The sequence below is a fragment of the Phyllostomus discolor genome, chromosome 15 (genome assembly GCF_004126475.2).
Source record: "Phyllostomus discolor isolate MPI-MPIP mPhyDis1 chromosome 15, mPhyDis1.pri.v3, whole genome shotgun sequence".
In the NCBI taxonomy this organism is placed as follows: Eukaryota; Metazoa; Chordata; class Mammalia; order Chiroptera; family Phyllostomidae; genus Phyllostomus; species Phyllostomus discolor.
Window position 1 is genome coordinate 24,628,644 of NC_040917.2, and position 17,797 is coordinate 24,646,440.

General features: G+C 51.3%; 1 protein-coding gene across 4 annotated transcripts in view; it reads right to left on the reverse strand.

Annotated features, from left to right (window-relative positions):
- DENND1B (DENN domain containing 1B) overlaps window positions 1-17,797 on the reverse strand; it is a 143,748-nt gene that overhangs the window by 115,297 nt on the left and 10,654 nt on the right. The window lies entirely within an intron of this gene.

Here is a 17,797-nt window from a genome sequence, read left to right on the forward strand (position 1 = left end):
CTGAAAAAGACTTGGCCGGGCCTCTGAAACAGAAACCAGGGACCGGGCTGCGGGGCCCACGGGGCTGGCGTCTCACCGGACCGCAGGCGCAGACACAGCTGCACGGCGCCGCCTGCCACGGAGAGGACAGAGAAAGGGTGCAGGGGATACGGCCGTCCACTGGAGGCGGAGACCACCGCACGGTGATCGCAGGCGAGAGGGGTCTGGAGACGCCTCGTGTCCTCTCCCGGGATGCCACGCCGTGCCAGGCTCCGCCGACGCGGGTCGGTCCCTTCACGCTGTGCAGTTACGTCCACAGGGGCTGCCCCGAGTCTCCTGGCTTCCCTCCTGAAGTGTCCCACCAGTGGTGGACAGTTCTTCCCAACGTCCAGCCAAATCTCTCCTAAGAAAATTCAAGTGTCTTCTCGCTTGTTGCAAAGCTGGGGGAAATGGATAACCCCCACAGATAATTAAAAAGAAAAAAGAACCTCAGAAACTGTTACTGAAACTCTTGCCTATTCATCACAACCATCTCCTCTGTGTAGATGTAGCGGTTCTCAAGCCTCTCCGGTCATCAGAGCGACCCAAGGAGCCTCCACTCAACGACCCAAGGAGGGAGGCTGGCTCCCTGGCCACCGCCCGGACCACACGACGTGTCTGGGAGCCGCCAAAGCTCCGGGGGCGACGCTGGTGTGCGGCTCCGGCTGGGAGTCGCGGCCTCACTCCTTCTGAACAGAGAGACGTTTTCCTGAAGCCTTTTAAAACCTTCAGCCTTTTTCAAGTTTGAAATACTGTTTCAAACACTGGGCTCAGAATTAGAATACATCCTCTAGTGCCACAGGTAAAACATGGGCTTTTTAGAGAGTTGCTCAAAAAAAAAAAATCAATAAAGCAGAACTCTGTACGTCGTGCTCAATTTTTCCAGAGGCTTCATCCCACCGACACCTTAAAGTCGCGTCTGAAACGGAACCCTATGCATCTCGTGGTGTCAGCAGGACCCAGGACCCAAGCTCCCTGAAAACGGCAGCGTCAGCCTGCAGGTCCAACCACCTTCCCCGTCCTGCCAGTCCTTGCTTTGAGTTGGAGCTCCCATCCCTGCCCCCCTCCCCAGCCCACCCTCCCTCTGCTGGAGCCCCACGACCCACCTCCGCTGCCCCCCCCCCCCCCCAAGCACTGGTCTTCCTGGAGGAGCGCGCTCCGCCTGCCGGAGTTGCTTCCCGGGAGAAGGCGCCGGCTCCCCGCCGCTCACACTGACAGAACCGGCTCTCCCGGCCAGGGGGGTGTTTTGCGCCTCCGACAGAGCGCTCTCATTCTCATGCAATAACTCCCTCCGTCTATGAGGACTAGTCAGTGTAACAAAACTCTGTGCTTCGAGCCTGGCCACCCGCTACCTGTTTGAATGCACTTCCCACCACCTTCCAGAGTGGATTCTGCCCACTCCCAGCCTCCGGCCGTTCACAGAACTCACGCTGGTTCCCAGTTCCACGCACGGAGTCGGGCTCCGACGCGAGCTACGCCCCTTTCCTGAAACCCCGAGTTCCTCCTCCGCCATCCCGAGTTCCCCGCTCCCTCCGGACCTGCCAGCAGGCCCCCCCCCCCCCCCCGGAGCACCGCACGCCGCCCGCCCCCCTGCAGCCCGCCTCCCCCGTCTGAGCCCCCTCCCGTGACACAGTCGTGCGGCCGGTTCACCATCTCACGTGTGTCCCTTCACGGGAACGACACTCCTACAGGCGGACACCGTGCTTTGCCATCTTGACGTACACTGCAAAAACAATAGCTTTTCCCTCTTTTTCCTGAACTTCTCATTCTCTCCACCCACTGAGCATACACAGTGCATCTGAAATTCTTCCCTGTCCTAGCTCTCTTCCAAGGAAATCTCACCAATGTGCTATTTTAATTTGCTAGTTTTGACAAGCAGCCTGGCTACACTAACACAAGTCTGATGAATTCTGATTGGAGGGTAGAGTAATGAATCAAATATCGGTGCCACATGATGCTTCTAGGCGGCATAAAGCTAAAAAATAAGTAAAATTTTTATTACAAATCTGAGAAAAAAGTCAAGTTCTATTTCTCCACTACACAAACACGTTCCGTCTTTATGCACAGAAAGGGGACAGTGGCATTTGGAGGTTCGGTGCAACGGGAGGCACACAGGTAATGTAAGGAGGAGAGCCAGCAGCAGACAACGGGAGAAGCAGGGACACCGGCCGCCACAGCCCGACCCCACGCCCCCCGCCCCGCCCCCCGACGGTGGCCAGGCCTCAGCCCACCTTCAGCTGCAGCCTTGCGGGCCGCGAGCGGGCCAGTGTTGACAGGTACCCTTGGTTTTTCAAGAGAAGCCAGAACTTTCATGGGAAAAAAAAAAAGATGTAATTTTTAAGTGGAAAACATAACAAAACATTTCATACATACTGCGTGAGTCAAATAAGGTGTGTCGGGGGCCGGTATTTTTTAACCTCTGTGTTATGGTGAACGAATTTCTACCAGACGAGGAAAAATTCTTTAAAGCTGATCCTATGTTTGAAGTAACCCAGCGCCTGGAAGTTCTGTATCTGTGTGGTGGCTTCTAGAATCAAGACGGCTCTTGCCTGGCCAAGTTCACATAAGCGTGCCACACTGGATACAGGACAATCCCTCCTAATTCTGTTGACTCCGAAGTAGTATTTTAAATAACAGGAGTGGACAATATGAACAATCCAGTTCCCTTGAACTTTTTTTTAAGTCAGATACAGGTTGTTTCATCATAACTGGTATATGCATACCCATCACAGGACTTTAACGTTTGTGAGGTGTCTGAATCTTAAATTCAAGAGAAAACAGTGTCAAAACAGCACACAGTACAGCGCTGTAAAAAAGCAGCTTGTGGGAGCTCATGGATATTGCTGTTATTGTAACAGGGTGCAGCCAAGAGGGGGAACCCAAACAGGGATTTAGAATGGGGTCCAGAACTCAAGGTGTCCAGGAAATATTAGGATGTCCTCACCACCTCCACCCCCCACACAGGTGTGGGTTGGGGGAAGGGACACAGGGAGCAGGGCCATGGAGAGCTGTTTTGCATAGCAACAGCCTTGCAGCTAACCTCTGGTGTGATCACTTAACACATCTATAAGCTTTACCTGGTTGCATAGATATGTTAAATGGCTGTGGCCATGCTCTGAGCCAGGGGAAAGGAAGTAACTTCCCCACCAAGACATAACTGGGGGGGGGGGGGCGGTCCCTGAGTTATAACACCTGCCTGGGAGCTTGCAGAAGACTGGCTCCACGCCATGGGGCCACACCTGCCCAGACTCAGGATGGCAGCCCAGGAAAGCTGGAAGGAGATGAGTGCTGGCAGGTGCAACCGAGTGTGGGAGGAGTCGGAAATGGGGCTGCAGAGGAGGATTGGCATGGGGATTTAAACCCAGACACGGCAGCCATTGAGAGGAGAACCATGAGGTCTTTAGCAGAGTGGAGACTCCCACGGCCATTGTGCAGAGAGGACCACGCGGCTGGGGCAGTGGAGGGAGAACCTCACAGCTTCACCAGGGTGGGGACCCCCACAGCTTTACAAAGGGGAACAACCACCGGGCTTCAGCAGAGATCTTGGCAACACAGCTGATGGGGCCGGGAACCGAGGGAGGCCGACCAGCCGAGACGGAGTACTGGGAAGAACCGGGGGCTGCCTGAGCCACGGACTTCTATTTCTTTCCCTGAGATACGGTACCCCAGACTGGGCAGAGGGGGCAGGAAGGAAGGACTGTGTGTGTTTGTGGGTGTTTTAAGGGACTCTAAGATTTTGATGAAGACATTAGGTCCCTGCTTTAAGTCTGTATAGCATTAAATAAACATTTCCTTTCCTTTTCACATCTCACATTTCGCATCTCTGGCATTGAGAGACGTCTTTCCTCTGGCGGCGGACATAACGGACCTGGGGGCTTCCTTTCGGTAATAGAGTATTGTCCCAGGCATCCCCCCCTTGTTGTTCTGTAACAGTTTTTGGTGACTCTGGTGGGACAATAATTGCCCGTGGCAGACCGACCCCCTCAGGTGCTAGAGAGTGAGACGTCGGGGTTTTCCCCGTCTCGAGAATTCCTCTGCGCTCCTCCTGAGGGCATTGGCCGCCACCTATCACACCTGGAAAGGTGAAAAGGTGAAAAGGAAACGAAACGGGGAGGGAGCAGAGACGTGGAAATGGTTTGGTTGGAAACTGGTTTCTGAACACCGTTTGGGAACAATGGAATTGTGGGTAATGGTTGGTTAGCGTGCTGCTCCCAGGTGGCCCCCGTCTGCTCACTCACAGTTTCGGGGAGCCCCGGGGGCACTAAGGGGACCTGCACTCAGGTTTGGGGAGGAAGCAAACCCCTGGGCTCTGTGAGCAGAGCCTGCGTGCATGGTGGGGATCGGACAGCAAGCCATGAGAGTGTGCCACCTTTTTGGGTAAAATGGAAGATGAGCCACGTGAGTTCCCCCCCCCCCCCCGCCCCGCCCCATGGAGGGCAGGTCGTGCATGGGCGCCGCCATCTTGGATGACTCTGCATGCATGGGTGCCGCCATCTTGGATGACTCAGCGGGGATGGGCGCCGCCATCTTGGATCTGGGCAAGGTGGTGGCTAAGGGTTCTCTTCAGATCACGGGCTGTGTGTGGCTGCTGTGTGTGGCTGCTGTGTGGGCCCTGCACCAGTCAGGCTCTCTTTGCAACTGGTTCTGACAGGGATGGCTCTGGTTCTGAAGGTCATGAACTGAGGTCTAAGGGTGACCACCTGATTTACAGGGTGTTTGCAAGGTCTGAGCTTCAGAAAGCTGCAGGATGTCCCTGTGAATCTAGGGACTTCTAGTGGAAGGTGCCTGCAGTGCTGGGGACTTTTGGCTGCCACATGCTGAGTTTGAGTACTGACTTTAAGTATAGTCCTTCCCCGTGTGGGAAAAGAACAGGGATTAAAAGTGATTGATGGTTAAATCTGGATGAGCAGAAATATGTATAAAGAATCTGAAAGTTTTAAACCTGGAGTAAAGGAAATCTCAACTACTTGTTTTCTGGTTTCATGGGAAAGGAGCAAGTCTCTGTATTTTGGTTCTGTTTCTGGTCAGAAACCTGTATTAGGACCTGTGAAAGGTCACCTGCAACCGGTTGGGGAGCCTGCCTATGCCACTCGGGACCCAGGAAGGGTCATTCAGGGCTGACGAGTGCTTCAGCCAGAGGCAAGGGGGCATGTCTCTGCCAAGAGACCGGACCTGGAGGAGCATGTCTCTGCGAGGCACCAGTGACGCACTGCTGCAAGAGAATGCTTCTACCTGTATATGTTCTGGAACTCTGTGTTTTGGATTTTGCTCTGTATCTGCTCTGAAAAGACAATTGAGGATTCCAGGGAAGGTTGAAACTTCATACTCTGTAGGAAAGTTTTGAGAAGCCTGGTGGATACCAGAAGGAAAAGGATTTTCCTTCATGCTTTGTATTTTTCTCCTTACCTGATCCCTCCAGAATTTGGCATTCTGAAGGAGTGAGTGGTGACATAAGGTTTCTCTGCATAAAACCAATAAGACCAGTTGTTAATAGTGGTTTTGTTAACCAGGACTATGACTGGAATGTCACGCCTGAAGGAGGCGTGTATGGGTTCTGGTCATTACCAGAAAGCCCTGAGGAACTGGGATTGACTTGTGAAGCTAGTGTAAGCCAATGAGAAAGAGCCTGGTACCTTGGTTGGTTGTGCAGTTCATGGCAATCTTTCCAGGGAAGGGTGAAGGTTGCTTTCCTGAAAGATGGCCAAAAAGGAACCTGTGGGCACAATGGAAGCCTCAAGGATTTGAGTGAAACAACTGGTATAGGCGAAGCCAGATGGCAGATGTGTGGCTCTGCTTCTGTGCCTCAAGGGGAGGACTGAGAAGTCAATCTAAAGGTTCCCTGTGTGAGTTCCAGCAAAGTGGACTTAAAGATCATTAGTGATCCAGGCTGCTCTTGGTGTGTTTATGTAAATGAACAGTCAAAAGTAAAAGTGGGACCCAAAGCAGTCCCTTTAATAATAGTGAGGGTGATCTTAAAGAGAAAAATTGTGGTTCAAGGAAAATCACAAGGCTCAGTATTGGACATCAGAATGGTGCAGCTAACTATCTTGAAAGTTTGTGTTCATTTGAAAGTTGAAACTGAGTTTGTAATATCATCAGAGATGTACAGTTTAGAAATACAGAGGACCTGTAAAGTTGCCATTGCTAAATGTCATTGCAGGAAGGGCCTCACAACTGAATGTCTTTCCAAAAGACCGTCTCACAGGCGCCGAGACTGGTTCGGGGATTGTTGTGTGATTTAACCTGTGTGCTCTTCTGTTTTCATAGGGCACATGCCTATGACCTCATTACCTGAGTGATTGGTTGTAATATAGGCCTCACATAAGGAGCCCATCTTCATCATCACCCCCTGAGACTCAAAGGTTTGGCTGAACTGAGTGGTTGGATTGGTGAAGGGTTCAGATGATCTGTGGGCTTCACTTTAGAACTGATTTTGCCTTTTCTGTCTTGATGATTCTGTCCAAGGGACAGCAATAGCTCAGATATCTGAAAGGAGGGAAATCCTAATATATTCCCCTCAGCCCGAGTGAAGTATAGTGGGCCATAAGAGTTTTGGATAGGTGTAGCATGCCTTGTACACCTTCCTCCAGATAAGCCATTCTTTACCTACGTCCCTGCCTTTGTCATTTAGTGGTTATGATTTAATTGTGCCTTCCAACTCTTTCCAAATCTGTCACCTCCAGAGTATGACCAGGATGCCAATGGTCCAGTAATGCCAGCCTTTGGACACCAAGCCTGTGACTTCCTGGTGACAGCCAACTGACCGGGATTGTGTAAGGTCCTTCTCCTTACAGGAGGGACTCCCTCCATGCTGCACTGCCCCCCCCCCGCCGCTTCAGGGCACCCCTGACCCACCAGTAGGTAGGACAACGTCCATGTCCAGCAGGAAGTAGTTACAAGAAGATGAGACCTTCGTCCATTGTCCTCTATATGATTATAAAGTGGGTGTATATCTGAAAGGAGGGATTGTAACAGGGTGCAGCCTAGAGGGGGCCCCAAATAGGGATTTAGAATGGGGTCCAGAAGTCAAGGTGTCCAGGAAATATTAGGATGTCCTCACGCCCCCCAGGTGTGGGGTGGGGGAAGGGACACATGGAGCAGGGCCATGGAGAGCTGTTTTGCATAGCAACAGCTTTGCAGCTGACCTCTGGTGTGGTCATTTAACACATCTATAACCTTTAACTGATTGCATAGATATGTTAAATAGCTGTGGCCGCTCTGAGCCAGGGGGATGGAAGTAACTTCCCCACCAAGATGTAACTGGGGGGTAGGTCCCCCGAGTTACAACGCTTGCATGGGAGCTTGGAGAAGACTGGCTCCATGACATGGGGCCACACCTGCCCAGACTCAGGATGGCAGCCCAGGAAAGCTGGAAGGAGATGAGTGCTGGCAGGTGTAACTGATTGTGGGAGGAGTTGGAAATGGGGCTGCAGAGGAAGATTGGCGCGGGGATTTAAACCCAGACACGGCAGCCATTGAGAGGAGAACCATGACGTCTTTAGCAGAGTGGAGACTCCCACGGCCATTGTGCAGAGAGGACCACGCGGCTTGCCAGAGTGGGGACCCCCACGGCTTTAGAAGGGGGAACCACCACCCGGCTTTAGCAGAGATCCCAGCAACACAGCTGATGGTGCTAGGACTACCAGCCAAGACAGATTACTGGGAAGAACTGGGGACTGCCTGAGCCACGGACTTCTATTTCTTTTCCTGAGATACAGTACCCCGGACTGGGCAAAGGGGGGAAGGAAGGACTGTGTGTGTTTGTGGGTGTTTTAAGGGACTCTAAGATTTTGATGAAGACCTTAGGTCACTACTTTAAGTCTGTATAGCATTAAATAAACATTTCCTTTCCTTTTCACGAATCTCTGGCATTGAGAGACGTCTTTCCTCTGGCGGCGGACATAATGGACCAGGGGGGTTCCTTTTAGGGTAATAGTACATTGCCCTTCGGCCCCCTTGGCCCCCCTTGTTGCTCTGTAACATTATCATGTGGCAGTTCCACGAAGAACCGAAATTTCCAAGGACATCAGCCACCACAGAAGTTTACAGGATAGCGGATGCTACTTTATTCCAGCAACTCCTAGAGTATTTACGTCATCCCTTGGAAGAAATAACCACCAGACCAGACAGCCAAAGGGTTAAAGCCGATGAATAAGGAAATCAGAAAGACAATTCTTTCCTTTGGAACAACAAACAGAATGACACATTAAGAAAAATCATGAACTGAAAACCTCTATTAGGGGAAAAAAAAAACACAAAGTGGAAGGGGAAAAAATGAATTTGCAATCCACGAGATACAGACCCAAAATGCCCTATTTTTAACAGCAGGTTCCCCTCAAAGCGCAGGAGCCCTGGGTGCCTGTTTGGGGGATCCCACGAAAAACACTCGGGAAGCAAAGCGCCGGAGAAGCTGGGGGCGCCGTCGGAAGGGTGGGCCCCACGTCATCGTGCCTTCGGTGGGTTTGCACGGCAGCGCAGTCCGGCAGTCAGGAGGCAGCGCGGCTGAATTCTGAAGTTGGACTTCGGGCAGACACAGCATGCTCCACGACTCACCGGCTGTGTGTCCCTTTTCCACGACATTTAAAGCTGCGTGCCCCGGCTTCCTCCTTGGGAAAGCGGTGACAAAAGTAGGGCCCGCCTTGTGGGGTGTTGTTAGGATGAGTGTAGATTCCATACATACACATGTAGGTTGCTTGCAAGCATGCCTAACATAGAGAAAGCCTTCGATCACGATTAAATGCCATCACTAGTCATTGTTCTAGGGCAAGAGAGAGAAAGCACTGAGATGCAGACGTGGAAATGTGGTCGTGGTGAATGACAAGGAGGGTTTTGCATTAGCCCAAATGATAAGTTATTATTACTTCTTCTTCCTCCTCCTATAAATCTGTCCCCCTCACCCAGGGCCTTCCTGGGTCTGGAGACTTGATTTAGAATGCCATCCTCTGCACTCCTGTCTTAAGGAGCACTTCCTAGCAGGTGTTTATATTTGTGGTCTTCAGCTACACACTAGTTCAAACCCCGGCGCACCACTGCGCAGGCGGGCTGCCCCACTTCCTCCCTAACCCCCCCATGGTACGTGCTTCATCCCCTTTCTCCTTCCTCAGCTCCCGCTCAACGTCTGCTTTCCAGCCTTCTCTCCTCTCACCTGGCGACCTTCCCTTACCTGCTGATCACTCACCCCTTACCTGCTGACCTTCCCTTACCTGCTCATCATCCCTTATCTGGTGACCTTCCCTTACCTGCTCATCATCCCTTACCTGGTGACCTTCCCGTACCTGCTGATCACTCACCCCTTACCTGGTGACCTTCCCGTACCTGCTGTTCACTCACCCCTTACCTGCTGACCACTGCTGACCACCCATACCTGCTGACCACTCTCTAGCCCGCACACACTCTTTTTCTCGCCCTCCCTACCTCTTTTCTCATTATCTGTCGGGGCAAAAGTGAACCTGGGTGACTGCAGGGAAAAGCGTCTGTTGTCACCAAACAGCCGAAGGAACATTGAGCTGGTTCAGAGATGACGCCGTGGCAGACTGAGCTTTGGCGTGCGCCCCACGTAACACAACACAAGCAGCTGTGCGGCCGTATTCCCGCACGTGGGTATTTTCGGGAGGAAGTCCCATGCTCAGCACAGCCAAGCGAGGGGCCCAGACGCCTGAGACCTTAATGTTATCCCAGCCGACACCTGGTGACGGGAGAAGGGGGAGCAAATAGTCCAGGCTGGTAGGGCCGGGAGGGTGGTCGACTCAATGAAGATCACCTTAACTCCCTCAGGGCTAACTGGACTGGAACTAAAGCTCCAGCGTTGATCATACTGGGGCACAGGTGTCGCCAGGTGCTTTTGTGGCAACCAGCTCCTCCCTGGAGTTGGCTAACAACAGCAACCACCCCAAGATCCGCATTTGAACACAACAGGCACCAAAACGCCACAGACCAGATGCACGGGAGTCTTCATAGGGACTGGGGCCGTGCCCTACCCACCGCCTCCCTGTCTGTGAGGATATGTGTTCACATGAAGTAAGGGATTTGGGGAGAACCACCAAGAAAGGGGAAGGACAGACTCATGTCCTCACCGAGCAAGGAAAGAAATGTTCAGAACGTGGCAGCAATCTGTAGTGAGGCTTCTGGAATTAGGGAGAATGCCCCCCACTGAAATATTACACTCCCAATGCTTCCTGCATTACACTGTGGTCCGCAGGATTCGCTCTCCAGATAAAGAAGCTGGACAGCTGCGTTCCAGAGCATCACGTCAAAAGGCCCCTCTGGAGCGGGCGTGGGCCGTGAGAATGCCAGGCCCCATGGCGCACGGCCACCTGCCGGCCCTGGTTCCACAGCCACACGCCCAGGCCGGCCGGGTGACTGTCCTCTGATCCTTCCCCCTCGGCCCCTCCCAGCACTTTCCCAGACTGGCTTCTCTCTCTTAGGAGCAGCGGTGAGCCTGCCGACCCTGCACCTCCAGGCACGTTGTTGCCCTTGCTCTCCCAGGAAGCTCTTTGCACGTGTGGCGTGCAGCAGCGGCGGGCCTCGCCTCCGGCAGAGCTCAGAAGCCCTGCCATTGTCTCGGGGGTCTGGGCACGTAGCCTCTGTGACCGGGAGCGGGCCCACTCCCCACACACGAAATGACACTGGGGGCCGTGGGGTCGCCACCTGCCCCCCACCCCAGAGAAAACCCCGGCGGCCGAATGGCTGGAAACGAACCAAGGCTTCTGAAGGGAAGCTGATGAGGGTGGTCTGCGGTCCGCCGTACGTGACGCTTCCCACTGGTTACCGTAAAGAGAAGAGAAGAACTTGTAGGGTGTGGCCCTGTGGCCATCCGGGCGGCCTGTCCATGCGTGGTGGTCAGCGAGAGCCCATCGCTGGCCCCGGCCCCTGCTCCGCACACTCCCAGAGACAGCGCATCCGCTGAGTGAGGGCACGCCCCTCTGCTGCCTTTCACAACCGGCCCAACGGGAGGGTCCCTGGGGAGCATTCCAGCGGACTAATTTTTCGCACCAGCCAAGTCTCACTGGAAGTCTCGGCGCTGCATTCACCGCTGAAGCAGCTGGCCGAGCCGCCCACGCCCACAGAAAAGGCATCTCTTAACATTCATGGTGTTTATTCATCCGACAGGTTTTTAAGTGTTGAACAAAGGAGAAACAGTAAACCACAAACCATGTACTCGACTAAAATTTAGGAATGGAAGTACAATGGTACGTGAACGAAATCATACATGTAAACATTATTTGTAAAAATGTTTAAGCCTGTACATACTAAACACATCACACAAATTTACATTTGGTTATAACATGGCAATAAAAGAATTGTCTCAAGCATGTTAAGTTACAGGTGAGTTTGTGAATATTTACAATGGCTTGGGGAGGATTGCGGTTTTTAAAATAGAATTACCCTATAATTCACTTCTAGTGCGGCAATCAAGACTGAAACTTACTAAGTAAAAATTATATTGCATATGATTACAACCACATTAAGTAAGCTCATATTGAAATCTGAAAGAGAATACACAAAAATAGATGTTTTCATGTTATTGGTATTAAAAAAATAATAATCTTTTTATTCTTTTCAAAAGTGTCCAGAACATAGTACATTAATAATTTAAAAACCGAAAGAAACTGTAGAGTAATCGGAATAGTTGAAAAGACCACAAATGGATAATAATTCATGAGATAGGTTTGCAACCACAGTACAAAGCATGCCAAATTAAGGAATAAATCATTTCTGTTGCATGGCTCCTACAGCAGTATTATTAAATAATTTCCCAAATTTTAGGAGAAATATAAATGTGTCTTTTTTTTTAGACCTTTAGTGATGATTAGCTCAACAACTTCTAGAGGCCACACCCAACAAGCTTAACAAAAGAAACACATTTACTCTCTGCGGTGGGGGGTGGGGAGAATCCATGCTTACACTCAACAGCTGCCTGGCTGGGGGTGGGGGAGGGGGGCCTTACTCTTCCCAGAGGCACAGGGCAATCCCAGCTTGGCCAAGGAGTCACTGAAGCTGGAGTCTGGACAGGGTGCAGAGGCAACGACGGGCTCAAAGTTCAAACTTCAAGGTGTGGAATCTCAGATTATTCCTGTGTCTCTGGGTCCTGAGTCACTTCTCCTGACACAGGATCAGGACAGCCGCCCAAGGGCAGCGGGGACCGCGGCTCCCTCTACTCCGCCCTCTACGATATGCACACACTTCCGGCATCTAAATCAGACTTTTACTTCTGAATCGGAATGAGTGATGTGCTAGGTATTGTTAATGGTTCCATTCCATTAGTGTAGGGCAGAAAATTCACCTCGTCTCAGCAAAGCCTGTCACGAGGGCCCTGCAGGACCTGTGTTTGCCCGGGGGCAGGGCACAGGACTTAATCTTGGGTGTGTCGAGGTCACGGAGTCACTAGCTGAGAGTGAGCAAACAGCTGAAGCAGGGAGAGGGATGGGCCGTCTAGACGCCATGGGGAAGAGCCTAGGATAAAGGAGCAGAGGCTGGAGGGAGCGTCTTCTTCGATGTGTCCTGGGCAGGAGGGAAGCCGCTGGCTGCAGCTGAGCGGCCGACAGAAGGGACCGGCAGAAGACAAGCTTGCAAAGGTGGAAAGCGGGATTCGAACAAGACCGCACGGACCATGATAGGTCCCAGAGACGCCTCCGGTTTTTATGTGAGTGACTTGAGAAGGCAGAAGGATGGGGAAAAAGAGAACTATGCGCCAGACCCCAAAACTGATTCTTAAAGAGTTGAAGTTTGAGAATTGAGGTTGCAAGCAAATTTCCATGACAATGCCCCACTCGAAGGTGCGAAGGTGCGTTGAGAAAACTCCCAACAGGAAGGTCAAATCCTTGTCTCGGTAAGTGGGTCACCTGGTGGGAGAACCAAACCCAATGCACTTAAAAGGACGTTGAAACCGCCAGGGGCTTCAGGAATGTTGACCGACAGCTTTTGTTTAGCCAAAGGAAGGGGAGCCGAGAGAGGCCAAGCGATCCACGCCAGGTGGCACGACTGGTTACTGCTTCCGGCAGAGCCAGAAATCAGTGCTCCGAGACCCGAGTCCCGCGGAGCCAGGACACGGAGGATGCACGGGAGAAAAGTCTGCAAGTGCACGGCTCTTTTGCAAAACGGATAAACATCTGTCACGTTGCTGGCTGCCACGACTTCCAAGGCAACCGGCTGAACCAGGGGCTCGCCTGCCCTGTGTCTGAGGGAAGGAGTGAAAACTGAAACTGATACCTCTGTGGATAAGTAAATCCGACGGATCCAAAGATAAAGAGCCCTCTGTATTTTGAGAAGAAGAGCAGTCAGAGCGTCCCATTTAAAGACTGTTTTCTCCCTAACAAAGACGCTCTGTTTTCCGGAGCTTCTCTCAGGATACAAAGAAAAAGGATGAAGCGAGTAAATCATTAGCCTGTGTGTGGACAGAGCTAACTGAGCCTCTCTCGAGTCGAGTGCAGGGCCACTGGCTGCCGGAAATGGCAGCTCAGGCCAAACAGCCCTCGGACTGAAGTGGCCGGGACTCCCGCCTCACCCCATTACGGGAACCAGCGCCAATCATCACGCCCGTATTCCAAAGAGTCGGTGTTCCCAAAACGCAACCCAACTGGGGCTCTGTAGACATCACCCAAATAAGCACACAGCGTGACTGCACTGATGCCGTCCTCACACATCCGCACACATTCACGAAGGAAATAATTATTAAAGCGGTTTCGCCCTGGCTGGCATAGCTCAGTGGATTGAGCGCGGGCTGCGAACCAAAGCATCGCAGGTTCGATTCCCAGTCAGGGTACATGCCTGGGTTGCAGGCCACAGCCCCCAGCAACTGCACATTGATGTTTCTCTCTCTCTCTCTCTTTCTCCCTCCCTTCCCTCTCTAAAAATAAATAAATAAAATCTTTTTTAAAAAAGCAGTTTCAAACTATTACCAGGATTTAAAGTAGACTCTAATGTTTGAAAACTGGTGTCTACAGTAGAACAAGCCTAACATGAGAATGTGTCCATCTGAAATTCTTAACGAGTTTTTACACGATACTCTGGGCCTAACAGTATCAGTTAGACCTCAATAAAGCTATTATTTTCAAAAACTAAACATATCAATGGTTACACTTTTGTAAGTGTACTAAACACTCTGATTAAAGGCGGCAATTGTCGGACTGAATAGAAAAAGAAAATCCCAATATAAAGATATCAGATACAGCTATAGATGTAAATACAGATAGCTTAAAAGAAAAAACGGGAAATATTTCATGTGCACACTAATTGTAAGAAAGAGAAGCTCCATTCTGCAAAGTAAACTGGAAGACGAACACCCCCAGCAGAAACAAGCACAGAAATTCCACAGGATAAAAGGGTTAATTCCTACTGGAGACACAGGCAGAAGAACCGTGCATGCATCTCATGACAGAGCTTTCAAACACACGAAACAAGAACTCACCAGACTAAGAGGGCACAACCAAGAAACCCGCCGTGTTAGCTGGAGGTGTTAACACCTCTCTCCCAAGTAACTGAAAGTCTCAGACCCGAAGGATTCAGTGAGGATGTGGGAGACCTGGAAAGCATCAGGGACCAGCTTTGCCTTGTTGGCACCGGCAAAGACATACAGTAACCACGGCAGGGTGCACACTCTGTTCACCCACGCACAGAACACTCCCCAGGGCAGACCACGGGCGCGCCGCAAAACAAACCTTACGTTTTCAAGTTCTGAAGTCATACGGTTGTGCTCTCGGACCCACAGTGCTTTCCGAACAATGAATTGCAGTAACGGGAGTCAACTGCAAAACAGAACTAAACACGTAGTGGCACAGGACGCCAAGACGATGAAAAGAGAAAAACACCAGACGCTGCCATAGGGGAGAACAGCTCCTGCAGGGGGCACGTTGTGAATGAATCCCTGTGAATACGCAGGGGAAAGAATGAGCTTAAACTAGTAAGTACTTCCATTTTTTAAAAAAACTTCCATTCCGTTGACCAGACTGCCTTGAGAAACCATAATAAGCCACACCTTGGCCCAAGAGAGAATAAGCATTCAGTCGCTGCCCACCACACGCTGAGAAGCGAGTCCCTGAGAGACAAGTCCCCCCAAAGCCTCTGCCCCGCGCCTGGTGAACGAGAGGGACGGGCACTGAGCGCCCGCCGTCAGGGGAGCGTGCGGTGGCTTTACAAAGCAGACAGACGCACGTAGCTTTTTTCTAAACCAAAGGAAGTGTCTCATGAAATGATTTTTAGATAATAAACACTTTTTAGAAAACAAATAAATTAATACAAAAATAATAAGGAAAAAAGGAGCAATGGAAAGTAAAATTAAAAACTAAAGAATGAAGCTCAACAGTTCAAAGGACGATCGATAAACATATAAAACAGCCAGCCAGCACCAAATACACCAAAAGGTGGAAGCGAAACGAGGCGACCCTGCAAGTTCCCAAATTTAACGCCCCCACACGGACGCAGGAGGCTCTGCTGGGCCCACGTGCTGGGGATGGATCCCAGGAGCAGACAAGGGGCCTCCGGCCTTGCCCGTGGCTGCAGAAGGTCCCGCACCCTGACCTCCCGTGTGGGAGGAAGATGTCCCTGGGGACCCCCAAGCCCTGGCCAGTCCCCTCGGCCAGCGCAGAAACCAGCAGAACCACCGTCGTGGTTCCACCCGAGGCGGGATCCACAAGCCCCCTCACGCAGCACTCAGGCAAGTGCCGTGTTTCAGACAAAGCAAACTCGGCCGTACCTCAAAAAGGTAAATTCCAGTCATGATTAAAATTATGTTTTAAAGTAAATATAAGTTACACAGGGTCTGGAACAAACACCGCCCCTCTCTTATCACAAAATCTTTTATTACTGAGTCATAAGCATGTGATTCTGTAACATCACAATATCACACTCCAGCACACCATATGCCATGTTAGGTGAAATGTTCAAATTAAAACTATACATTATTGCAGCCCTATTATTCCCCTACCCTACCGTATTATTACAACCACACGCAAGCAGGCCTTACTTCTGCCGGTCCCTGTACATGTTCAATCTGTCATATATGTTAAACATCACACAAATCACAGAAACTTAAAGCACTACACAGACATGAACTGTAAGCCACCATGAACACGGTTGAGTCTCACTGCGACCATTCAGAGGACACGGCAGATGTGGTCGGTGCCTGCAGCCCCGGGACTGAACCGCCGCCGTGAACACACCCCAGGTGGGAGAGGGACAGTATGTGACACTGGGTAGGGAGAAAACGGGATGTGAGGGCCACCCCTGCCTCCTCTCCACCTCCCCCTACCCCCAAACACACCGCTCGGGGCCAGTCTGGGTAACGCCTAGGGGAGAGGGGTCGCAAACATTGCCGAGAGATTTTCTGCACTCCCAGAGTGAGGAAACCGTAAGCACATGGATTTCATGACGGTTTTATAAAGAATTCTGGACAAGCAAGGTCAACCTCAAAGGCCAAATTTCGGAGGGTGGGATGTATGGCGCATTAGACTGTGGATCTATTAGGTCTCCGACTATGAAGCTCTACGTAACAGATATTCACAAATTAAAAATTGTGACCTTCCTCTAGTATTCCCTTGTGATGCTCCTGCTTTTTAGAGTGAACGCTCTCACTGTCACACACGGCACAGGCGAGGGCGAGCTCGGGTTTGCAGCTGTTCGCACGGGAAGTAACACGATAATTAACAGATAACAATACGAGAATAAACCGTGTGTCTCACAGCCTCACCGCTGTAGACCTACGTTTGCCCAGCCCTGCAGTAACCATGAAAAAATTGGAAACTCGTGTTTTTGCACGTCATTCTCAGCTTACTATTACTTCCCCTAGCGCAGGTCTAAGCCTGCACACAGTGGGCCCAGCGGAGACCCAGTCTGGATGGAGCCGTGCTGCCACTTGCCGCCCATGCTTCTGCTGCAGGAGCTCACCGCCAAAAACGCACCTTCCATGGCAAAACCGCAACTTGCAGACACAGCGGTATCTGCCGCAGTCACGAGAACACAGGAAAAACTGATGGCACACTATTTTCTAAAACATCAAATAAATGAACCTCGTTAATGGCTTCAAATTGGCAAACAGAAAGTAAAAGAGTGACAATGACCAAGACCCCAAAAGTTACCACAACTTCCTCTTCTACACATCAGATCTGAAATACACTGGAGTCACACTGGCGTGCCCACACACACACACGCGCACACACACACACACACTAAAGCTTCTCTGAGCACTTCTGTGTCTGGTTTAGTCAGGAGACACTCAACCACCAACAAGCAGCTCCAGCGCGCCAACCCTGGGGACCCACGGGACCCTGGGGACCCTCGGCGTCCAGTGTGTTCATGAGCCACCCCTGAACCTATTTTTACTGGTTTCATTTCACCCCGTGTTTTCTGCACGAGTTCATAAGAGACTTCCATAATCTCTCACCCAAGTCGGCAAGTGTAAACGTGACACTGAGCGATGTAAGGGCCTGCCTACCACCCATGGATGTTCAGGTCGAGCGCCGATCGCGTCCGCGTTGCGGCGCGCTGCCGCCGCGGAGCCGAGGCGAACGGTTCGTGAAATGACTCATCTCCGGGCGCCCCTGTGCTCGCCGGCTGCAGACCCTCAGATGCACGGAACCGATAGCGCCGCGCTTTGCCGTCAGATTCAAACGATAGAGGAGGAAGTGAAAGAGGAAAAGGCCCTATCTGATCTCTGCTGGCTAAGCTACAGAGTCTGTGGTTTATCAACAGTCCTGTTTAAAAAATTAAAAAAAAAAAAAAAGTACCTACTGCTTGTGATGATAAGAATCTATAGCCTTTCAAAGCTCTTCCCAGTCAAGCTTTG